The sequence below is a fragment of the Trachypithecus francoisi genome, unplaced genomic scaffold, assembly GCF_009764315.1.
Source record: "Trachypithecus francoisi isolate TF-2019V2 unplaced genomic scaffold, Tfra_2.0 Lachesis_group6, whole genome shotgun sequence".
NCBI lineage: Eukaryota > Metazoa > Chordata > Mammalia > Primates > Cercopithecidae > Trachypithecus > Trachypithecus francoisi.
In genome coordinates, this window is record NW_022681471.1 from 61,889,880 (window position 1) to 61,916,434 (window position 26,555).

Sequence of the window (26,555 nt, forward strand, 5' to 3'; positions counted from 1 at the left end):
ACTCTGTTAATATACCACATTATGTTTGTTGATGGACATTTGGGTTTTCTCCATGTTTTTCAATTATAAATAATAATGCTGTGAACATTTATGTGCAAGTTTTTTTTTTTGTGGTTGTATGTTCTCATTTCTTCTAAGTATATATCTAGGAGTGAAACAGTTGGATTTTATAATAATTCTATGCATAAATGTTTGAGGAACTTTTGGACTTTTCCAAAGTGGCTTCAGCCTTTTATATTTCTACTAGAAATTATGAGTGTTCTAATTTCTCCATGTCCTTGCTAACACTTATTGCATGTTTTTTGTTATAGCCATTCTAGTAGAGTGATTTGGAAGTGATGCAAATCATGTGATCTTGATTTGCATTTCTCTAATGATGTTGAGCATCTTCTCATGTGCTTGTTGGCCATTTGTATATCTTCTTTGGAGAAATGTCTATGCAAATAATTTTCCATTATTTAATTGGGTTGTCTCTTTAGTCTTGAGTTCTAAGATATGTATATCTTTTACATACAAGTCCCTTGTCAGATATATGATTTGCAATATTTTTCTCCCATTCTATGGTTTTTGTTTTCTTGATAGTGTCCTTTGATACACAAATTTTTAATTTTTATGATCATTTATGTTTTTCTTTTATAGCTTATGTTTTTGGTGGTGTATCTAAGAATCTTGTCAAACCCTGGGTTACTAAGATGTACATATATGTTTTCTTCTAAGAGTTCTATACTTTTTTCTCATACATTTAGGTCTTTGGTACATTTTGTGTTAATTTTTATATATGAAGTGAAGTAGGGATCAATTTTCACTCATTTGCATTTGGCTATCCATTTGCTCAAGTATCATTTATTGAAAAATTCTTTCCCCATTCAATAGCCTTGGCACCTGTGTCAAAATCAATAAACCATAGACGTATGGGTTTATTTCTGGACCCTGAATTTTGCAACGTTGACCTATGTCAATCTTTATGTCAGTACCAACATTTTGATTACCGTAGTATTAGAGTAAGTTTGACATCAGAAGTGTCAGTTCTCCAACTTTGCTCATTATTTTGGGTCCCCTGCAATTCCACACAAATTTTAGGATTCGCTTGTCCATTTCTGCAAAAACAAGGCAGGAAGCAGTTGGTATTTTTATTGGGATTGCAATTAATATGCAGATAAATTTGGAGAATATCGCCATTTTAACAATACTAAATCTTCCAATCCATGAACACAGTATGTCTTTCCATTTATTTAGGTTCTCTTTAATTTCTTTCAGCAATAATTTGTATTTTTTTGGTGTACAAGATTCACACCACTTCCTTGGCTACATTTATTCCTATTAATCTTTGCTGGTGTAAGTGAAATTCTTAATTTCCATTTTGGATCATTCATTGCGAGGGTATAGAAATACAACTGGTTTTTGTATATAATCTTGTATTCTGCAATTTGGCTGAACTTATTTATTAGCTGTAATAGGCATTTTGTGGAATTTTCAAGGTTTTCTATTTTATGATTATGACATCTGTGGAGATAGTTTTACTTCTTCCTGTCCAATTTTGATGACTATTTTTCTTGACTAATTGTCCTGGCTTTAAAAAGACTTCACAATATTAAGAATAAAGAAGGAAATATGCAAAATGCAAGAGGTCTAACTTTCTAAACACAGACCTCTGACTCTACTTTTTCCAGGGCTGGCAAGTCCTTTACCATTTTACACCCTCTCTCAAACTTTGTACAATGCTACAGTTATCAAAACCAATCCCAAAGATCAGGTTGAACTTCTACACACCTTGCTTGGATCCCCTGCTTCCTAGCCACATTGTACAAACACAGGGAATGGATTCATATAACTTTCAACAGAGAAACTAGTCTCTTAACACCTTGACCTCATTCATTATCAATGCAAAATGAAAATAACAATCTTGGCTTTCTATTTAGAAACATATTCCAGGTTTCTAGCAGAACTGTGGTAATGGATTATCGAGTTTTCATGTAAAAGCTCGCCTTCTACAGAAGTAAGGTAGTCAGCTTCCCCGTGCAATGTTATTTTAACTACATGATAAAGCCCTTATATAGCAAGAACACTGTAATATACTAAAACAGGGTCATTTCTTCACACTATAATACAAAAGTAACCTTTCTTCCTCAGGTCCTATTTTGTTTCTTGATGTTTAATTGGATTTTACTTTCCGTTTACCATCCAAACATTGCCTCACACAGTTTCTCTCCTAAAAGCCTCAACAATTGTAATATGTGGAGGGAAGAGTGGGGTAGGAGTGGTGGTAATTTACAAAGACAGTACACCATTACTGTAAATGAAAATGAATGTACATTACAAATCTACTGTAGTAGAACAATCTTTACCAAAGTTGGAGAGAAATAGCCAATGGTACAAAAAAGTCTATAAGGAATACTACAGGGAAAAGTTGTTCAAAAAGGACTCTTGGTGCCTCCTTAGTAATATGAGACATAGTTTGTTAATTATCTCATTTACAACATAAGTTTTCAGTAACATATAATGCTGATTTAGACAATAGTTGATTTTCTGAGTATATACTGCTGAAATTTTAATCTAAAATTTTCTGGTGACACTATAAAGTGTTTACCCCTAAGCTTTATTTTGTCTGGTAGGGAGGCATTCCTCAGAATCAACAGTTTTCTAATGGGAATAACCTTAGAAGTCATATTGTAATTAGATGTGAAAGTATGATTCTGTTTATTGTTTATTGTTGCTCCTTAAGAAAAGAACCATTAAACGTAATTCTTCTGGGGCATTTCTACTACATAAAAAAGGCCTGCTGTAGATGTTTTTCCTCCAATAATGTTTAAAATGTTCTATGCTGGTTATTATTAATCTTTGTTTTAAAAACCCACATTTAATATGGCATGAAAAAAGGAGATATAGAGCAAGTGCATGTCAGAACTGAAGTCTAATCTTATGAACCATAATATAATAGGCATTATTAATGACCTATTGAGATCACACAGGTAAATCTTGACATCATTTTTTAAAATCAGTTTTTGATAATGATTTTAAGACAGTAAACCAAACAGTAATGTATTGGTCCTAAAAAATATTTTTGAATATATTATTGCAGCAATTTCCTAAAATTAAAAAGCAGAACTGTTAGAACAAGTTGTTCAACATATAAGAAACAGAGAAAAAGTACACCAAGTCAGCTCTGGTTTAGAGCCTCCTGTGCTAAAATTAAATTACATCTAAGCCCGGCAGCAGCCAAATTACGCGTGTGAGAGAATAGTTTTTAAGAATACAGATACATGATTGCCTCTGACTTGGTCACCTCAGGCTCCACCACCACTGCCTCAACTGCCTTGACTCCCTTTCACCTACCCTGCCCAACCCACCCTGGCCTCCCTTCAGCAGCCTATAGGATAGCACATTGGAGATATATTTCCACAGAATCTGGTATTACATGTTCCTGTTCAGACGTGAATAGTCAGCGTAACTGCTATCCTCTACAGGACTATTGACAAGAGAGAATCTCCTCACATGGTTCTTTGTGAATACTTAGGAGAGGGCTTATCTAGATCATGTGTTATGTGGACTTCACACAAAAAAAAGTCAATCTTTCTATAAATCAATCGTTCTGGTTATGATTCTCTGGGTAACAATAAGTTTACACCTTTGCTTTCTATGAATCTGCTATAAATGTTATAGCCTACTTATGGGAGAATGCTGGTTATCTGAGAAACCATGCTGGGATGCATCATGACAGCAGACACAGAAAGCAGAGAGGAGCAAAGCTGGGAACCACCCTGTCTGGGCTCAACATGGAGCCAGGAGAGCCTCTCCACCATAAGAAAGGGTGGGGGTGGCCGGGCGCGGTGGCTCAAGCCTGTAATCCCAGCACTTTGGGAGGCTGAGGCGGGCGGATCACGAGGTCAGGAGATCGAGACCATCCTGGCTAACACGGTGAAACCCCGTCTCTACTAAAAAATACAAAAAACTAGCCGGGCGAGGTGGCGGGCGCCTGTAGTCCCAGCTACTCGGGAGGCTGAGGCAGGAGAATGGCGTGAACCCGGGAGGCGGAGCTTGCAGTGAGCTGAGATCCAGCCACTGCATTCCAGCCTGGGCATCAGAACGAGACTCCGTCTCAAAAAAAAAAAAGAAAAAGAAAAGAAAGGGTGGGTGAGTGAGAACTCCCTGGGGGATTCACACTCTCCATGAGGATCTGTGCAAGACAAGAAAAGTGAAAATCCCCTGGCCTTCCCTCATCCCTGCCACCAACCTTGTAGACTAAGGCAAAGAGTCACCCAGATGTTTTGTGAGGGCAACTTTCAGGTTCAAGGGAACCTCTACAAGCCTTGGGCCCAAGAATAGATGAGCACTGGCACCATTGCCCCAACAGAGGACATAGTCATGGGACCTGTGAGCAGAAAGATTGCTTAACTCTCACTTGCCAGATGAGGTTCAGTACCAGCTTTCAGCCCAGCAGTCCTGCTTCTGCTGAAACTCAGCACGGGCACAGCAACCTGCTGTCTCAGGAAGCATTTGAATGGCTGGGCAAGATACCCCACCCACCACTGCCAATGGTAACACAGCAGGCAATGCCTTGTAGAGATTCCAGCCCAGTGCCCCGTCTTCTGTGTTAACTCAGCCAGATGATGCAACCTCCTGTTGTCCCCAGAAACACCCAAATGGCAAGTTGGGTGACCCCAACCTCTCCACTAGTAGTCTGATGGGCAATGCCTGCTAGAGTTTCCAGCCCAGTGGTTTGCTTCTGTCTGAACTCAGCCAGTGGGCATAGCCTCCCATTATCCCAAGTAACATCCTGATGTCAGGATGGGTTTATTAGTTTGTTCTTGCACTGCTATAAATAAATATCTGACACTGAGTAATTTATAAAGATAAGATGAGTAGTTGGCATTTGATTTTGCATGCTGTACAGAAAGCATGTTGGGATCTACTTCTGGGGAAGCCTCAGGAAACTTACAATAATGACAGAAAGCAAAAGGGAAACAGGCATGTCTTACATGGCCAAGACAGAAGGAAAAGGAGGGAGGGTAGAGGTGCCACACACTTTTAAACAACCAGATCTCAGGAGAATCCACTCACTATCGTGAGGACAGTACAAAGAGGGAAATCTGCCCCCATGGCCCAATCACCTCCCACCAGGCCCCACATCCAACATTAGGGATTACAATTTAACATGAGATTTGTGGGGGGACACAGATACAAACCATATCATTCTGCCTCTGGCCTCTCCCAAATATCACATGCTTCTCACATTGAAAAATACAATCATGCCTTCTTAACAATGCCCCAAGCTCTTAATTCATTCCAACATTAACTCAAAAGTCCAAAGTCTCATCTGAGACCAGAAGAGCCCCTTCCACTTATGAGCTTGTAAAATAAAAAACAAGTTAGTTACTTTCAAGATACAATGGGGGTATAGGCATTGGGTAAACATTCCTCTGCAAAAGGGAGAAATCAACAAAAAGAAAGGTGCTACAGGTCCCACACATATCTGAAAGCAGGGAAGTCATTAAATCTTAAAGTCCCAAAATAATTTCTTTTTACTCCATGTCCAACATCCAAGATCCATTGGTGTAAGAGGTGGGCTCCCTAGGCCTGAGGTATCTCTGACCCTGTGGCATTGCAGGGCTCAGCCCCAGAAGCTGCTCTCATGGGCTGCCATTGAGTGCCTGGGGCTTTTCCAGGTGCAGGCTACAAGCTGTTGATGAGTCTACCATTCTGAGGTCTGGAGGATGGCGACTCCCTTTGCAAAGCTCCACTAGGCAGTGTCCCAGTGGGGACACTGTGTGGGAGCTCCAACCCACATTTTCCCTCCACATGGCCCTACTAGAAGTTCTCCATAAGGGCTCCACACCTGCAGCAGGCTTCTACCTGGACATTCTGGCATGTTCATACATCCTTTAAAATCTAGGTGGAAGCTCCCAGCGTCAATTCTTTCACTCTGTGAACCCACAGGCTTAGCAACACATAGAAGCTCCTGAGGCTTATGGCTTGCACCCTTTGAAACAGTGGCCCAAAATGTACCTGTACCCCTATTAGCCATGGGTGACCTGAAGCAGCTGGGATGCAGACAGCAGTGTCCTGAGGCTGTGCAGGGAAGTGAGGCCTTGGGCCTGGCCCAGGGAATCATTCTTGTCTAGCCTCCAGGCCTGTGATGGGAGGGGCTGCCATGAAGCTCTCAGAAATGCCTTCAAGGTCTTTTGTCCATTGTCTCGGCTATCAGTAATTGGCTCCTAATTTTTTGAGCAGATTTTTGCACCCTGCACTTCCTCCCCAGGAAATAGATTTTTCTTTCCTACTGCAAAGCCAAGCTGAAAATTTTCCAAATCTTTGTGCTCTGTTTTTCTCTTAAATATAAGTTCCTGTTTCAGGTCATTTATTTGCTCATATACATGAGTGTAGGTGGTTAGAAGCTGCCAGGTCATATCTCGAACGTTTTGCTGCTTAGAAATTTTTTCTACCAGATACCCTAAATCATCTCTCTCTCAAGATTACAGTTCCACAGATCCCTAGGGCAGGGACACAATGCAACAAAGCTCTTTGATAAGGACAACAAAAGTGACCTTTGCAAAAGTTTCCAAGAAATTCCTCATCTCCATCTGAGACCTCCTCAGGCTGGACTCACTGTCCATATCACTATCAAATTCTTGGTAACAACTATTTAACAAGTCTCTTGGAAGTTCCAAACTTTCCCTCATCTTCTTGTCTTCTTCTGAGCCCTCCACACTCTTCCAACTTCTGCCCATTACCCAGTTCTCAACTCACCTCCACATTTTCAAGTATCTTTATAGCAATGCTCTGTCTTCAGTACCAATTTTCTGCATTAGTCCATTATTGCATTGCTATAAAGAAATACCTGACACTGGGTAATTTATAAAGAAAAGAGGCTTAATTGGCTCATGGCTTTGTGGGCTAAACAGGAAGCATAGCAACTTCTCTTTCTGGGGAGGCCTCAGGAAACTTTCAATCATGACAAAAGGCCAAGGGGAAGCAGGAACATCTTACATGGCCAGAGCAGGAGGAAACGTGGGAGGAGGTGTTACACACTTATAAACAACAAGATCATGTGGGAACTCACTAACTATACAGTACCAAGGAAGGATTGTATGAAACCATTCATGAGAACTCTCCCCTCACGATCCAATCACCTCCCAGCAGGCCCCACCTGCAACACTGGGGATTATAATTTGACACGAGATTTGGATGGGGACACATATTTAAACCATATCAGCAGGTGACCCTGACTGCCCCTGATGCTGGTAGCCAGGCAGGCAATGCCAGCTAGACTTTCCAGCCCAGTGATATTGCTTCTATCAGAAGTTAGCCCATTGATGAAACCTCTTATTGTCCCAGAAAACACCTGGACAGCAGGTGTTTTTCTCAACTCTCATAGCCAGACAATCCATGCCTGCTAGAGTTTCCAGCCCAGTTGTACTAATTCTGCCTAAATTTGCCAAGAGGTTCAGCCATAGAAATACCAGATCAACAGGGTGGACAACCCCCCCTACCCCCAGCTCCCATAGGCAGACAGGCTACACCCACTAGAGCTTCCAGCCCAGTGGGCCTGAATCTGCCTGAACTCAGCAGGCAGGTGCAATCCTGCGTTCCCCAGAGAAACACTCAGACAGCAGATTAAGGCCAACCAAGCAAGGATATGACCTCTCTGCCAACTGCAGTACCTATTTAAGAAAGTTTTATGAACCAGAACACACAAAAACAAAATGACGCCATGGAGGCAGAAATTGGAGGGGGCTCCTCCGAGCCCCAGCATAGAACTAGAATAAAAGCCAGTTGACTGAAACCACCTTATGCCACAATCAAAAACTGAAGGGCATAAAAAAGTAAAATAAATGAACAACAAAAAACCTAAGGACAGCCACTTCAAAGATGAAAGGGACATCAACCCACATAGATTAGAAAAAAACATCACGAGAACTCCAGCAACTCAAAAATTCTGACTCTTCTTACCTTCAAACAGCCACACTTGTTCCCCAGTAATGGCTTTTAACCAGGGTTAAATGGCTGAAATATCATAAATATAATTAAGAATATGGATAGGAATGAAGATCATCAACATTTAAGAGAAAGTCAAAACTCAATTCAAGGAATTTAAGGGATACAATAAAATAATACAGGAAATCAAAGATGAAATGGTCATTTTAAGAAAGAACCACACTGAACTGATAGAGCTGAAAAACACACTTCAAAAATTTCATAATAAAATTGTAAGTATTAACACCAGAATCAACATAGCTGAGAAAAGAATCTCAGAGCTTGCAGACTGATTATTTAAAATAACACAATCTTAAAAAATATAGAAAAATCAATAAAGAAGAATAAATAAAACTTCCAAGAAATATAGAAATCTGTAAAGAGACCAAATATATGACACATTGGCATCCCTGAAAGAGAGGGAGAAAAAGCAAGCAACTTCTAAAACATATTTGAGAATATCACCCATAAAAATTTTCCCAACCTTGCTACAGAGACAGTCAAATTGAGGAAATGTAGAGAACTCCTGTAAAATACTATACATATGCCATCCACAAGACACCTAGTCATAAGATTCTATGAGGTAAAAATGAAAGAAAAAATATTAAAGACATCTAAAGAAAAGAGGCATTTTCATGTGCAAATGAAACCACATCAGGCTAATAGAAGACCTTTCAGTGGGAACTCTACAAAACAGAAGCATTCATAAAGAAAAGAAATTCCAACCAAGAATATCATACTCAGCCAAACTAATCTTTATAAGTGAAGGAGAAATAAGATTCTTTTCAGACAACAAAATTCTGAGAGCATTTTCTTACCACCAGATCTGCCTTATAAGAGGTCCTTAAGGAAATGCTAAATATGAAAAAAAAAAAAAAGATTGTTACCAACCACCAGAAATACATGCACACTTCAGTACATAGACCACTGGCACTATATAGCAGTCACATAATCAGGGTTCCTTAGTAACCAGCTAAGAACACAATGACAGGATCAAACCTACATATATACATATGTAGTCTTACTCTGTCATCCAGGCTGGGGTGCAGTGATGCAGTCTCAGCTCACCGCAACCTTTGCCTACTAAGTTCAAGAGATTCTCGTGGCTCAGCCTGCCAAGTAGCTGGGATTACAGGCACACACCACTACGCCCAGCTAATTTTTGTAACTTTATTTTATTTATTTATTTATTTTTATTTATTTTTTATTATACTTTAAGTTCTAGGGTACATGTGCATAACGTACAAGTTTGTTACATATGTATACTTGTGCCATGTTGGTGTGCTGCACCCATCAACTCATCAGCATCCATCAATTCATCGTTAATATCATGTATAACTCCCAGTGCAATCCTTCCCCCCTCCACCCTCCCCATGATAGGCCCCAGTGTGTGATGTTCCCCTTCCTGAGTCCAAGTGATCTCATTGTTCAGTTCCCACCTATGAGTGAGAACATGCGGTGTTTGCTTCTCTGTTCTTGTGATAGTTTGCTGAGAATGATGGTTTTCAGCTGCATCCATGTCCCTACAAAGGACGCAAACTCATCCTTTTTTATGGCTGCATAATATTCCATGGTGTATATGTGCCACATTTTCTTAATCCAGTCTGTCACAGATGGACATTTGGGTTGATTACAAGTCTTTGCTATTGTGAAGAGTGCCACAATAAACATACGTGTGCATGTGTCTTTATAGCAGCATGATTTATAATCCTTTGGGTATATACCCAGTAGTGGGATGGCTGAGTCATATGGTACATCTAGTTCTAGATCCTTGAGGAATTGCCATACTGTTTTCCATAATGGTTGAACTAGTTTACAATCCCACCAACAGTGTAAAAGTGTTCCTATTTCTCCACATCCTCTCCAACACCTGTTGTTTCCTGACTTTTTAATGATTGCCATTCTAACTGGTGTGAGATGGTATCTCATTGTGGTTTTGATTTGCATTTCTCTGATGGCGAGTGATGATGAGCATTTTTTCATGTGTCTGTTGGCTGTATGAATGTCTTCTTTTGAGAAATGTCTGTTCATATCCTTTGCCCACTTTTTGATGGGGTTGTTTGTTTTTTTTCTTGTATATTTGCTTGAGTTCTTTGTAGATTCTGAATATTAGCCCTTTGTCAGATGAGTAGGTTGCAAAAATTTTCTCCCATTGTGTAGGTTGCCTGTTCACTCTGATGGTAGTTTCTTTTGCTGTGCAAAAGCTCTTTAGTTTAATGAGATCCCATTTGTCAATTTTGTCTTTTGCTGCCGTTGCTTTTGGTGTTTTAGACATGAAGTCCTTGCCATGCCTATGTCCTGAATGGTACTACCTCGGTTTTCTTCTAGGGTTTTTATGGTATTAGGTCTAACATTTAAGTCTCTAATCCACCTTGAATTAATCTTCGTATAAGGAGTAAGGAAAGGATCCAGTTTCAGCTTTCTACTTATGGCTAGCCAATTTTCCCAGGACCATCTATTAAGTAAGGAATTCTTCCCCATTTCTTGTTTCTCTCAGGTTTGTCAAAGATCAGATGGCTGTAGATGTGTGGTATTATTTCTGAGGACTCTGTTCTGTTCCATTGGTCTATATCTCTGTTTTGGTACCAGTACCATGCTGTTTTGGTGACTGTAGCCTTGTAGTATAGTTTGAAGTCAGGTAGCGTGACGCCTCCAGCTTTGTCCTCTTGATTTAGGATTATCTTGGCAATGCGGGCTCTTTTTTGGTTCCATATGAACTTTAAAACAGTTTTTTCCAATTCTGTGAAGAAACTCATTGGTAGCTTGATGGGGATGGCATGAATCTATAAATAACCTTGGGCAGTATGGCCATTTTCACGATACTGATTCTTCCTATTCATGAGCATGGGATGTTCTTCCATTTGTTTGTGTCCTCTTTTATTTCACTGAGCACTGGTTTGTAGTTCTCCTTGAAGAGGTCCTTGACATCCCTTGTAAGTTGTATTCTTAGGTATTTTATTCTCTTTGAAGCAGTTGTGAATGGAAGTTCATTCATGATTTGGCTCTCTGTCTGTTACTGGTGTATAAGAATGCTTGTGATTTTTGCACATTAATTTTGTATCCTGACACTTTGCTGAAGTTGCTTATCAGCTTAAGGAGATTTTGGGCTGAGACAATGGAGTTTTCTAAATATACAATCATGTCATCTGCAAACAGGGACAATTTGACTTCTTCTTTTCCTAACTGGATACCCTTGATTTCTTTCTCTTGCCTGATTGCCCTAGCCAGAACTTCCAACACTATGTTGAATAGGAGTGGTGAGAGAGGGCATCCCTGTCTTGTGCCAGTTTTCAAAGGGAATTTTTCCAGTTTTTGCCCATTCAGTATGATATTAGCTATGGGTTTGTCATAAATACCTCTTATTATTTTGAGGTACATTCCATCAATACCGAATTTATTGAGCGTTTTTAGCATGAAGGCTGTTGAATTTTGTCAAAAGCCCTTTCTGCATCTATTGAGATAATCATGTGGTTCTTGTCTTTGGTTCTGTTTATATGCTGGATTACGTTATTGATTTGCGAATGTTGAACCAGCCTTCCATCCCAAGGATTAAGCCCACATGATCATGGTGGACAAGCTTTTTGATGTGCTGCTGAATCCGGTTTGCCAGTATTTTATTGAGGATTTTTGCATCGATGTTCATCAGGGATATTGGTCTGAAATTCTCTTTTATTGATGTGTCTCTGCCAGGCTTTGGTATCCGGATGATGTTGGCCTCATAAAATGAGTTAGAGAGGATTCCCTCTTTTTCTATTGATTGGAATAGTTTCAGAAGAAATGGTACCAGCTCCTTCTTGTACCTCTGTTAGAATTCGGCTGTGAATCCATCTGGTCCTGGACTTTTTTTGGTGGGTAGGCTATTAATTATTGCCTCAATTTCAGAACCTGCTATTTGTCTATTCAGAGATTCAACTTCTTCCTGGTTTAGTATTGGAAGAGTGTAAGTGTCCAGGAAATTATCCATTTCTTCTAGATTTTCTAATTGATGTGCGTAGAGGTGTTTATAGTATTATCTGATGGTAGTTTGTATTTCTGTGGGGCCGGTGGTGATATTCCCTTTATCATTGTTTATTGCGTCTATTTGATTCCTCTCTCTTTTCTTCTTTATTAGTCTTGCTAGCGGTCTGTCAATTTTCTTGATCTTTTCAAAAAACCAACTCCTGGATTCATTGTTTTTTTGCAGGGTTTTTGTGTCTCTATCTCCTTCAGTTCTGCTCTGATCTTAGTTATTTCTTGCCTTCTGCTAGCTTTTGAATGTGTTTGCTCTTGCCACTCTAGTTCTTTTAATTGTGATGTTGGAGTGTCAATTTTAGATCTTTCCTGCTTTCTCTTGTGGGCATTTAGTGCTATAAATTTCCCTCTACACACTGCTTTAAATGTGTCCCAGAGAATCTGATATGTTGTATCTTTGTTCTCATTCGTTTCAAAGAACATCTTTATTTCTGCCTTCATTTCGTTATGTACCCAGTAGTCATTCAGAAGCAGGTTATTCAGTTTCCATGTAGTTGAGTGGTTTTGATTGAGTTTCTTACTCCTGAGTTCTAGTTTGATTGCACTGTGGTCTGAGAGACAGTTTGTTACAGTTTCTGTCTTTTTTTTTTTTTTTTTTTTTTTCTTTTTTTTTTTTTTTATTATACTTTAAGTTCTAGGGTACATGGCATAACGTTTATATCATGTATAACTCCCCAATGCAATCCCTCCTCCTCCCCCCTCCCCATGATAGGCCCAGTGTGTGATGTTCCCCTTCCCGAGTCCAAGTGATCTCATTGTTCAGTTCCCACCTATGAGTGAGAACATGCGGTGTTTGGTTTCTCTTCTTGTGATAGTTTGCTAAGAATGATGGTTTCCAGCTGCATCCATGTCCCTACAAAGGACGCAAACTCATCCTTTTTATGGCTGCATAGTATTCCATGGTGTATATGTGCCACATTTTCTTAATCCAGTCTGTCACAGATGGACATTTGGGTTGATTCCAGTCTTTGCTATGTGGATAGTGCCGCAATAAACATACGTGTGCATGTGTCTTTGTAGTAGAGTAATTTATAATCCTTTGGGTATATACCCAGTAGTGGGATGGCTGGGTCATATGGTACATCTAGTTCTAGATCCTTGAGGAATCGCCATACTGTTTTCCATAATGGTTGAACTAGTTTACAATCCCACCAACAGTGTAAAAGTGTTCCTATTTCTCCACATCCTCTCCAACATCTATTTTTTCCTGACTTCTTAATGATTGCCATTCCAACTGGTGTGAGATGGTATCTCATTGTGGTTTTGATTTGCATTTCTCTGATGGCGAGTGATGACGAGCATTTTTTCATGTGTCTGTTGGCTGTATGGATGTCTTCTTTTGAGAAATGTCTGTTCATATCCTTTCCCCACTTTTTGATGGGGTTGTTTGTTTTTTTCTTGTATATTTGTTTGAGTTCTTTGTAGATTCTGGATATTAGCCCTTTGTCAGATGAGTAGGTTGCAAAAATTTTCTCCCATTCTGTAGGTTGCCTGTTCACGCTGATGGTAGTTTCTTTTGCTGTGCAAAAGCTCTTTAGTTTAATGAGATCCCATTTGTCAATTTTGGCTTTTGCTGCGTTGCTTTTGGTGTTTAGACATGAAGTCCTTGCCCATGCCTATGTCCTGAATGGTACTACCTAGATTTTCTTCTAGGGTTTTTATGGTATTAGGTCTAACATTTAAGTCTCTAATCCATCTTGAATTAATTTTCGTATAAGGGGTAAGGAAGGATCCGGTTTCAGCTTTCTACTTGTGGCTAGCCAATTTTCCCAGCACCACTTATTAAATAGGGAATCCTTTCCCCATTTCTTGTTTTTGTCAGGTTTGTCAAAGATCAGATGGCTGTAGATGTGTGGTATTATTTTGAGGACTCTGTTCTGTTCCACTGGTCTATTTCTCTGTTGTGGTACCAGTACCATGCTGTTTTGGTTACTGTAGCCTTGTAGTATAGTTTGAAGTCAGGTAGCATGACGCCTCCACTTTGTCCTTTTGACCTAGGATTGCTTGGCAAAGCGGGCTCTTTTTTGGTTCCATATGAACTTTAAAGCAGTTTTTTCCAATTCTGTGAAGAAACTCATTGGTAGCTTGATGGGGATGGCATTGAATCTATAAATCACCTTGGGCAGTATGGCCATTTTCACGATATTGATTCTTCCTATCCATGAGCATGGTATGTTCTTCCATTGTTTGTGTCCTCTTTGATTTCACTGAGCAGTGGTTTGTAGTTCTCCTTGAAGAGGTCCTTTACATCCCTTGTAAGTTGGTTCCTAGGTATTTTATTCTCTTTGAAGCAATTGTGAATGGAAGTTCATTCCTGACTTGGCTCTCTGCTTGTCTGTTACTGTTGTATAAGAATGCTTGTGATTTTTGCACATTAATTTTGTATCCTGAGACTTTGCTGAAGTTGCTATCAGCTTAAGGAGATTTTGGGCTGAGACGATGGGTTTTTCTAAATATACAATCATGTCATCTGCAAACAGGGACAATTTGACTTCTTCTTTTCCTAACTGGATACCCTTGATTTCTTTCTCTTGCCTGATTGCCCTAGCCAGAACTTCCAACACTATGTTGAATAGGAGTGGTGAGAGAGGGCATCCCTGTCTTGTGCCAGTTTTCAAAGGGAATTTTTCCAGTTTTTGCCCATTCAGTATGATATTACCTGTGGGTTTGTCGTAAATAGCTCTTATTATTTTGAGGTACGTTCCATCAATACCGAATTTATTGAGCGTTTTTAGCATAAAGGGCTGTTGAATTTTGTCAAAAGCCTTTTCTGCATCTATTGAGATAATCATGTGGTTCTTGTCTTTGGTTCTGTTTATATGCTGGATTACGTTTATTGATTTGCGAATGTTGAACCTGCCTTGCATCCCAGGGATGAAGCCCACTTGATCATGGTGGATTAGCTTTTTGATGTGTGCTGCTGAATCCGGTTTGCCAGTATTTTATTGAGAATTTTGCATCGATGTTCATCAGGGATATTGGTCTAAAATTCTCTTTTTTTGTTGTGTCTCTGCCAGGCTTTGGTATCAGGATGATGTTGGCCTCATAAAATGAGTTAGGGAGGATTCCCTCTTTTTCTATTGATTGGAATAGTTTCAGAAGGAATGGTACCAGCTCCTCCTTGTACCTCTGGTAGAATTCAGCTGTGAATCCATCTGGTCCTGGACTTTTTTTCGTGGGTAGGCTATTAATTGTTGCCTCAATTTCAGAGCTGTTATTGGTCTATTCAGGGATGAACTTCTTCCTGGTTCAGTCTTGGGAGAGTGTAAGTGTCCAGGAAATTATCCATTTCTTCTAGATTTTCTAGTCGATTTGCGCAGAGGCATTATAGTATTCTCTGATGGTTGTTGTATTTCTGTGGGGTCGGTGGTGATATCCCCTTTATGATTTTTTATTGCGTCTATTTGATTCCTCTCTCTTTTCTTCTTTATTAGTCTTGCTAGCGGTCTGTCAATTTTGTTGATCTTTTCAAAAAACCAACTCCTGGATTCATTGATTTTTTGGAGGGTTTTTTGTGACTCTATCTCCTTCAGTTCTGCTCTGATCTTAGTTATTTCTTGCCTTCTGCTAGCTTTTGAATGTGTTTGCTCTTGCCTCTCTAGTTCTTTGAATTGTGATGTTAAAGTGTCAATTTTAGATCTTTCCTGCTTTCTCTTGTGGGCATTTAGTGCTATAAATTCCCTCTACACACTGCTTTAAATGTGTCCCAGAGATTCTGGTATGTTGTATCTTGTTCTCATTGGTTTCAAAGAACATCTTTATTTCTGCTTTCATTTCGTTATGTACCCAGTAGTCATTCAGGAGCAGGTTATTCAGTTTCCATGTAGTTGAGCGGTTTTGATTGAGTTTCTTAGTCCTGAGTTCTAGTTTGATTGCACTGTGGTCTGAGAGACAGTTTGTTATAATTTCTGTTCTTTTACATTTGCTGAGGAGTGCTTTACTTCCAATTATGTGGTCAATTTTGGAATAAGTGCGATGTGGTGCTGAGAAGAATGTATATTCTGTTGATTTGGGGTGGAGAGTTCTATAGATGTCTATTAGGTCCGCTTGGTGCAGAGATGAGTTCAATTCCTGGATATCCTTGTTAACTTTCTGTCTCGTGATCTGTCTAATGTTGACAGTGGAGTGTTGAAATCTCCCATTATTATTGTATGGGAGTCTAAGTCTCTTTGTAGGTCTCTAAGGACTTGCTTTATGAATCTGGGTGCTCCTGTATTGGGTGCATATATTTAGGAGAGTTAGCTCTTCCTGTTGAATTGATCCCTTTACCATTATGTAATGGCCTTCTTTGTCTCATTTGATCTTTGATGGTTTAAAGTCTGTTTTATCAGAGACTAGGATTGCAACCCCTGCTTTTTTTTGTTCTCCATTTGCTTGGTAGATCTTTCTCCATCCCTTTATTTTGAGCCTATGTATGTCTGTGCATGTGAGATGGGTCTCCTGAATACAGCAGACTGATGGGTCTTGACTCTTGATCCAGTTTGCCAGTCTGTGTCTTTTAATTGGAGCATTTAGTCCATTGACATTTAAGGTTAATATTGTATGTGTGAACTTGATCCTGTCATTATGATATTAACTGCTTATTTTGCTCGTTAGTTGATCCAGTTTCTTCCTAGCCTCGATGGTCTTTACATTTGGCATGTTTTTGCAATGGCTGGTACCGGTTGTTCCTTTCCATGTTTAGGGCTTCCTTCAGGGTCTCTTGTAAGGCAGGCCTGGTGGTGACAAAATCTCTAAGCATTTGCTTATCTGTAAAGGATTTTATTTCTCCTTCACTGATGAAGCTTAGTTTGGCTGGATATGAAATTCTGGGTTTAAAATCTTTTCTTTAAGAACGTTGAATATTGGCCCCCACTCTCTTCTGGCTTGTAGAGTTTCTGCCGAGAGATCTGCTTAGTCTGATGGGCTTCCCTTTGTGGGTAACCCGACCTTTCTCTCTGGCTGCCCTTAAGATTTTTTCCTTCATTTCAACTTTGGTGAATCTGGCAATTATGTGTCTTGGAGTTGCTCTTCTGGAGGAGTATCTTTGTGGCGTTCTCTGTATTCCTGAATTTGAATGTTGGCCTGCCCTACTAGGTTGGGGAAGTTCTCCTGGATGATATCCTGAAGAGTGTTTTCCAACTTGGTTCCATTTTGCCCCTCACTTTCAGGCACCCCAATCAGACGTAGATTTGGTCTTTTTACATAATCCCATACTTCTTGCAGGCTTTGTTCATTTCTTTTTCTTCTTTTTTCTTTTGGTTTCTCTTCTCGCTTCATTTCATTCATTTGATCCTCAATCGCTGATACTCTTTCTTCCAGTTGATCGAGTCGGTTACTGAAGCTTGTGCATTGTCACGTATTTCTCGTGTCATGGTTTCATCTCTGTCATTTCGTTTATGATCTTCTCTGCATTAATTAGTCTAGCTGTCAATTCTTCACTTTTTTTCAAGATTTTTAGTTTCTTCGCTGCTGGTTACGTAATTCCTCCTTTAGCTCTGAGAAGTTTGATGGACTGAAGCCTTCTTCTCTCATCTCGTCAAAGTCATTCTCTGACCAGCTTTGATCCGTTGCTGGCGATGGGCTGCGCTCCTTTGCAGGGGGAGATGCGCTCTTATTTTTTGAATTTCCAGTTTCTGCCCTGCTTTTTCCCCATCTTTGTGGTTTTATCTGTCTTGGTCTTTGATGATGGTGACATACTGATGGGGTTTTGGTATAGGTGTCCTTCCTGTTTGATAGTTTTCCGTCTGACAGTCAGAAGGACTGTCTGTTGGTCTGTTGGAGATTGCTTGAGGTCCACTCCAGACCCTGTTTGCTGGGTATCAGCAGCAGGGTTTGCCAAAGATAGAATATTGCTGAGCAGCGAGTGTACCTGTCTGATTCTTCCTTTGGAAGTTTCCTCTCAGGGATGACTCCACCCTGTGAGGTGTGGGGTGTCAGACTGCCCCTAGTGGGGGATGTCTCCCAGCTAGGCTACTCAGGGGTCAGGGACCCACTGAGCAGGCAGTCTGTCCGTTCTCGGATCTCAACCTCCGCGTGGGAGATCCACGGCTCTCCCCAAAGCTGTCAGACAGAGTCGTTCGCCTCTGCACCGCCCCCGCTGCTTTCCCTATTGGACCTCAGCTGTGGGCTGTCCCCAGAGGTGAGTCTACAGAGACAGGCAGGTTTCCTTGAGCTGCTGTGAGCTCCACCCAGTTCGAGCTTCCCAGCGGCTTTGTTTACCTACTTAAGCCTCAGCAATGGCGGGCGCCCCTCCCCCAGCCTCGCTGCTTCCTTGCGGATAGATCGCTGCAGACGGCTTGTTAGCAGTGAGGGAGGCTCCGTGGGCGTGGGACCCTCCGGCCAGGTGTGGGATATATTCTCCTGGTGTGCCTGTTTCCTTAAAGCGCAGCATTGGGGGGGGAGTTACGCGATTTTCCAGGTGTTATGTGTCTCAGTTCCTCTGGCTAGGAAAACGGATTTCCTTCCCCTTTCGCTTCCAGGTGAGGCGATGCCTCGCCCTGCTTCAGCTCACGCTGGTCAGGCTGCAGCAGTGACCAGCACCAATTGTCCGGCACTCCCTAGAGAGATGACCCCAGTACCTCAGTTGAAAATGCAGAAATCACCGGTCTTCTGTGTTACTCGCGCTGGGAGTTGGAGACTGGAGCTGTTCCTATTCGGCCATCTTGCTCCGCCCCCCCAGTTTCTGTTCTTTTACATCTGCTGAGGAGTGCTTTTCTTCCAATTATGTGGTCAATTTTGGAATAAGTGCGATGTGGTGCTGAGAAGAATGTATATTCTGTTGATTTGGGGTGGAGAGTTCTATAGATGTCTATTAGGTCCGCTTGGTGCAGAGATGAGTTCAATTCCTGGATATCCTTGTTAAATCTGCCTCGTTGATCTGTCTAATGTTGACAGTGGAGTGTTGAAGTCTCCCATTATTATTGTATGGGAGTCTGAGTCTCTTTGTAAGTCTCTAAGGACTTGCTTTATGAATGTGGGTGCTCCTGTATTGGGTGCATATATATTTAGGATAGTTAGCTCTTCCTGTTGAATGGATCCCCTTCCCATTATGTAATGGCCTTCTTTGTCTCTTTTGATCTTTTTGGTTTAAAGTCTGTTTTATCAGAGACTAGGATTGCAACCCCTGCTTTTTTTTGTTCTCCATTTGCTTGGTAGATCTTCCTCCATCCCTTTATTTTGAGCCTATGTATGTCTGTGCATGTGAGATGGGTCTCCTGAATACAGCAGACTGATGGGTCTTGACTCTTTATCCAGTTTGCCAGTCTGTGTCTTTTAATTGGAGCATTTAGTCCATTTACATTTAAGGTTAATATTGTTATGTGAACTTGATCCTGCCATTATGGTATTAACTGCTTATTTTGCTCGTTAGTTGATGCAATTTCTTCCTAGCCTTGATGGTCTTTACATTTTGGCTTGTTGTTGCAATGGCTGGTACCGGTTGTTCCTTTCCATGTTTAGGGCTTCCTTCAGGGTCTCTTGTAAGGCAGGCCTGGTGGTGACAAAATCTCTAAGCATTTGCTTACCTGTAAAGGATTTTATTTCTCCTTCACTTATGAAACTTAGTTTGGCTGGATATGAAATTCTGGGTTGAAAATTTTTCTTTAAGAATGTTGAATATTGCCCCCACTCTCTTCTGGCTTGTAGAGTTTCTGCAGAGAGATCTGATGTTAGTTGATGGGCTTCCCTTTGTGGGTAACCCGACCTTTCTCTCTGGCTGCCCTTAAGATTTTTTCCTTCCTTTCAACTTTGGTGAATCTGGCAATTATGTGTCTTGGAGTTGCTCTTCTGGAGGAGTATCTTTGTGGCGTTCTCTGTATTTCCTGAATTGAATGTTGGCCTGCCCTACTAGGTTGGGGAAGTTCTCCTGGATGATATCCTGAAGAGTGTTTTCCAACTTGGTTCCATTTTGCCCCTCACTTTCAGGCACCCCAATCAGATGTAGATCTGTTCTTTTTACATCATCCCATACTTCTTGCAGGCTTTGTTCATTTCTTTTTCTTCTTTTTTCTTTTGGTTTCTCTTCTCCCTTCATTTCATTCATTTGATCCTCAATCGCTGATACTCTTTCTTCCAGTTGATCGAATCAGTTACTGAAGCTTGTGCATTTGTCATGTATTTCTCGTTTCATGGTTTTCATTTCTGTCATTTCATTTATGATGTTCTCTGCATTAATTAGTCTAGCTATCAATTCTTCCACTCTTCTTTCAAGATTTTTAGTTTCTTTGCACTGGGTACGTAATACCTCCTTTAGCTCTGAGAATTTTGATGGACTGAAGCCTTCTTCTTTCATCTCATCAAAGTCATTCTCTGACCAGCTTTGATCCGTTCCTGGCGATGGGCTGCGCTCCTTTGCAGGGGGAGATGCACTCTTATATTTTGAATTTCCAGCTTTTCTGCCCTGCTTCTTCCCCATCTTTGTGGTTTTATCTGCCTCTGGTCTTTGATAATGGTGAGATACTGATGGGGTTTTGGTAGAGGTGTCCTTCCTGTTTGATAGTTTTCCTTCTGGCAGTCAGGACCCTAAGCTCTAGGTCTGTTGGAGATTGCTTGAGGTCCACTCCAGACCCTGTTTGCCTGGGTGTCAGCAGCAGAGGTTGCCGAAGATAGAATATTGCTGAACAGCGAGTGTACCTGTCTGATTCTTTCTTTGGAAGTTTCCTCTCAGGGCTGACTCCACCCTGTGAGGTGTGGGGTGTCAGACTGCCCCTAGTGGGGGATGTCTCCCAGTTAGGCTACTCAGGGGTCAGGGACCCACTTGAGCAGGCAGTCTGTCCCTTCTCAGATCTCAACCTCTGTGTTGAGAGATCCACTGCTCTCTTCAAAGCTGTCAGACAGAGTCGTTTTAATCTGCAGATGTTCTGCTGCTTTTTTGTTGTTGTTGTTTAGCTGTGCCCTGTCCCCAGAGGTGAAATCTACAGAGACAGGCAGGTTTCCTTGAGCTGCTGTGAGCTCCACCCAGTTTGAGCTTCCCAGCGGCTTTGTTTACCTACTTAAGCCTCAGCAATGGCGGGCGCCCCTCCCCCAGCCTCGCTGCTGCCTTGAGGTTAGATTACAGACTGCTGTGCTAGCAATGAGGGAGGCTCCGTGGCCGTGGGACCCTCCCGGCCAGGTGTGGGTGTAATCTCCTGGTGTGCCTGTTTGCTTAAAGAGCAGTATTGGGGTGGAAGTTACCCAATTTTCCAGGTATTGTGTGTCTCAGTTCCCCTGGCTAGGAAAAGGGTTTCCCTTCCCCCTTGCGCTTCCCAGGTGAGGCGATGCCTCGCCCTGCTTCAGCTCTCGCTGGTCGGGCTGCAGCAGGTGACCAGCACCGTTTGTCCGGCACTCCCTAGTGAGATGACCCCAGTACCTCAGTTGAAAATGCAGAAATCACCGGTCTTCTGTGTCGCTCGCACTGGGAGTTGGAGACTGGAGCTGTTCCTATTCGGCCATCTTGCTCCGCCCACCTAATTTTTGTATTTTTAATAGAAACGGGTTCACCATGTTGTCCAGACTGGTCTCAAACTCCTGACCTCAAGCAATCCACTTGCCTTGGCCTCCCAAAGTGCTGGGATTGCAGGGGTGAGCCACCACACCCAGTCCAAACCTAAATATATTAATAATAATCGTGTGTGTATAAACATGCTAAATTCCCCAATTAAAAGGCACAGAGTGGTAAATAGGTTAGTAAGACACAACTGTTTGCTGTCTACAAGAGCCCCATACACATGCAATGACACTCACAGGCTCAAAGTAAAGAGATAGAGAAAAATCTAACAAGCAAATGGACAACATAAAAAATCAGGGATTGCTATGCTAATTTCAGGCAAAACAGACATTAAACTGACAGTGATCAAAAAAAAGAAGGAAAGAAAAAGGGGCATTGCATAATAGTAAAGGGTTCTATTCAACAGGAAGACCTAACTATCCCAAATATATATCCATCCAACACAGGAGCACCCACATTCATTATGCAGGTTCTTAGAGACCTATGAAGAGACTTAGATAACCACTAAATGATAGTGGGAGATTTCAACACCTCATTGACAGTATTAGAGAGATCACTGAGGCAGAAAACTAACATTGTATTCAGGGTCTGAACTCAATGTTTAACCAAATTAGCAAAACAGACATCTGCAGAACTCACCATGAAAAAACAACAGGATATACATTCTTCTTATCTGCACATAGCATGTACTCTAAAATCAACTACAGAATCAGCCATAAAACAATCCTCAGCAAATTCAAAAAAATTAAAATGATAAAAAAACACACTATTTGACCACAGCACAATATAAAGAAAAATAAATCCTAAGAAAATCACTCAAAACAATACAATTGCATAAAAATCAAGCAAATACCTCCTGAATGACTTGTACATACACGAAGAAATAAAGGCAGAAATCAAGCAATCCTTTGAAATACATGAAAACAAAAAAAAAAACATACCAGAATTTCTGGGATACAGCTAAACAGTGTTAACAGCGAAGTTTAGAGTGCTAAACACCCACAGTGAAAAGTTAGAAAGATCTCAAATTAACAACATAAAATTACACCTAGAGGAACCAGGGAAACAAGAGCAAACCAACCCCAAAGCTAGCAGAAGACAAGAAATAACCAAAATCAGAGCTGAACTGAAATAAATTAAGATATGGAAAATGTTACAAAAGACTAACAAATGTATGTGTTGGCTCTCTGAAAAAATAAGATTGATAAACCACAAGCTGCCCTAATAAAGAAAAAAAGGAGAAAAAATCTAAATAAGCACGATCAGAAATGAAAATGTTAAAATAACCACCACCTCCAAAGAAATATAAAAATCCCCCAGAGAGTATTATGAACATTTCTATGCACAAGAAATAGAAAACCTAGAAGAAATGGATACTTTTCTGGAAACATACAACCTCCCAAGATTGAACCAGGAAGAAATTAAACTTCTGAACAGACCAATAACTTGGTCTGAAATTGAATTAGTAATGAAAAGGTTACCAATGAGAAGAAGCCAAGGACCAGACAGCGTCACAGCTGAATTCTACCAGATGTCTAAAGAGCTGCTAACATTTCTACAAAAACTATTCCAAAAAATTAAGGAACAGGGACTGCTCCCTAACTCATTCTATGAGGCCATCATCATCTTCGTAACAAAATCTGTCAGAGAAACAAACAAACAAAACTTTTGGGGCAATATCCTCGATGAACATAGATGCAAATTTTTTTTTAACAAAATACTAGAAAGCCATATCCAGCAGGACACAAAAAGCTAATCCACCACAATCAAGTAGGCTTTATCCCTGGGGTGCAAGTTTGGCTCAATATATGCAAATCAATAAATGTGATTTACTACATAAACAGAAGTAAAAACAAAAACAACATGATCATCTCATAGATGCAAAAAAGCTGTTTTATAATATTCAACATTTCTTTGTGTTAACAAACCTTAACACACTAGCATTGAAGGAATATCCTTCAAACTTATGTGAGCCATCTAAGACAAATACAAAGCCAAAATCATACTGAATGGGGAAAAGCTGGAATTACTCCCCTTAAAAACCAGAACAACACTAAGATGCCCACTTTCACCCCTTCTATCCAGCATAGTATTGGAAATCCTAGCCAGAGTAGTGAGGCAAGAAAAAAAAAAAAAATGAAATGCGCACCAATAGGAAGCAAGGAAGTCAAACTATCTCTGTTTGTAGATGGTATTATTTTATATCTAGAAAACTCCATAGCCTCTGCCCAAAAGCTCCCAGATCTGAATAACACCTTCAGCAAAGTTTCAAAATACAAAATCAATGCATAAAAACTGACAGCATTTCTATGCACCAACAATGTCCAAGCTGAGAACCAAATACAAATACAATTCCATTCCTATTAGCCACAGAAAAGTATCTATGAATACAACTAATCAGGATGATAAAAGATCTCTACAACAAAAATTGCAGAACACTGCTGAAATAAGTAAGAGATGACACAAAGAAGTGGAAAAATATACCATGCTTATAGATAGAAATAATCACTATGTCACTATGTTTAAATGGTCTTATTGCCCAAAGCAATTTACATATCTAATGTTATTCCTATCAAACTAGTAATGGCATTCTTCATAGAATCAGAGAAAACTATTTTAAAATTTATATGAACCTGAAAAAGAGCTCAAATAGTCAATTCTAAGCAAAAAGAACAAAGCCATATGCATCACATTACCTAAGATCAAGATATACTACAAGGCTACAGTAACCAAACAATCATGGTGCTGGTCCCAAAACAGACACAAAGAGAAATGGAACAGAATAGAGGACTCAGAAATAAAGTCACACACCTACAACCATCTGATTTTTGATAGTCATGAAAAATGAACAACGAGGAAAGGACACCCTAGCGAGTAAATTACGCTGAGATAACTGGGTTGCCATATGCAAAGATTGAAGTTAGACCCCATCTTTGCACCACATACAAAAATCAACTAAAGATGAATTAAAGACTTCAATGTAAAACCTAAAATTGTAAGAACCCTGGAAGATAACCTAGGAAATACTATTCTGGACATAGGCCCTGAAAAGATACCATGATAAAGATGTCAAAGCAATTGCAACAAAAACAAAAATTGACAAACGGGATCTAATTAAAATAAATTGCTTCTGCACAGCAAAAGAAACTATCAACAGATAGTAACCTACATAAGGGGAGGAGAAAACGTTACCTACATAACTGGAGAAAACATTTGTAAATTACACATCTGACAAAGGCCTTATAGTCAGAATTTATAAGAAATTTAAACAAAACAAGCAACAAACATGCAGGCCCATTAAAAAGTGGACAAAGAATATGAACAATTTTTAAAAGAAGACATACACGTGGCCACCAGGTATATGAAAAAATGCTGAACATCACTAATCATTAGAGAAATGCGAATCAAAATCACAATGCAATACTATCTCACATCGGTCAGAATGGCTATTATTAAAAAGTCAAAAAATAACAGATGCCGGTGAGGTTGCAGAGAAAAAGGAATTCTTATACACTGCTGGTGAGAATTTAAATTAGTTCCGTCACTGTGGAAAGCAGTTTGGTGATTCCTCAAAGAATTTAAAACAGAAGTAACATTTAACCCAGCAATTCCATTATTGGATATATACCCAAAGGAACGTAAATCATTCTACCACAAAGACAAACGCACACATATATTCATTGTGCACTATTCACAATAGCAAAGTCATGGAATTAACACTAATGCCCACCAACAGTGGACTGGATAAAGAAAATGTGGCACATATACACCACAGAGTACTACATAGTCATATAAAAGAGTGAGATCATGCCCTTGCATCAACATGGATGGAGTTGGAGGCCATAATCCTAAGTGAACTAGTGCAGAAAAAGAAAAGCAAATGCTGCACATTGTCACTTAAAAGTGGGAGCTAAATATTGAGTACACATGGACACAAAGATGGGAATAACAGACACTGGGACCTACTTGAGGGTGGAGGTTTAAAGGAGGAAGAAGATTGGAACTACCTATTAGGTACTATGTTTATTACCTGGGTGATGAAATAATCTATAAACCAAATTCTGGTGACATGTAATTTACCTATACAACAAACCTACACATGTACCCCTGAACATAAAATAAAAATTAAAAAAATAAAAATTAATATATTTAAAAAGGTTCCCAAACACATAGTTGTATGGGTGAATTATAACATAATTTTAGAAACACTTGATTTGTAACATACACATTTTTTTCAGAAAATAGAAGCTTCCTGGCCTTTCATATGATGGAAATGTAATCTTGACTCCAATATCATAAAATTTCAGAAAATAAAAAGAGAACGGGGCCATTTCATTAGTAAATATATTTAAAATTTAATAGAAAATATTAATTTACCAATTTCAGAGGTACACTTAAAACAAACCCAAATAAAACATTGTTATCAATACAAAAAAAAGAAGAATGTAGAATGAGTTTCTACTGTGATATTTACACAGAATATATTATTAACTTTTTATCTTAAAATACATGTATTTAAGGCTATTACCTCTTATTTATAATATTCTATTTGCCTCTCATAAATACAATATAGCCTTTCAATTATGTCAACTACCTTAATATGAAATAGTAAGGGGTAAAAGCCCAATTTTATATGAAATAATAATCATTTTATCTCACATATTATCTCTCTGAGTTGTTCATTCTGATTGTTTATTAATAGTTTTAAAATATCTTTTTTGAAAAAGTGTTATTTCTCATGAATATTGTCTGTACATATTTATATCAAGTGCCACATAATAGTGTACTCAAAATGGATTTTATTTCTTCAAAGAGTTAAACATTAAAAATTAGCCCTTAAGAACCCAAACAATGATTTATTATAGCTCACATGACAGTGTATGCCTTTTAAATCATAATTATTACAAATAAAATATTTTAAAACAAGCCTTTAATCACCTAGGATTATACACTCCAGATTTGGTGAAATTTACTAAATAAAATGAATTAACAAAATTTTTTTTTTTATTTTTTTTATTTATTTATTTTTTATTATTATACTTTAAGTTCTAGGGTACATGTGCATAACGTGCAGGTTTGTTACATATGTATACTTATGCCATGTTGG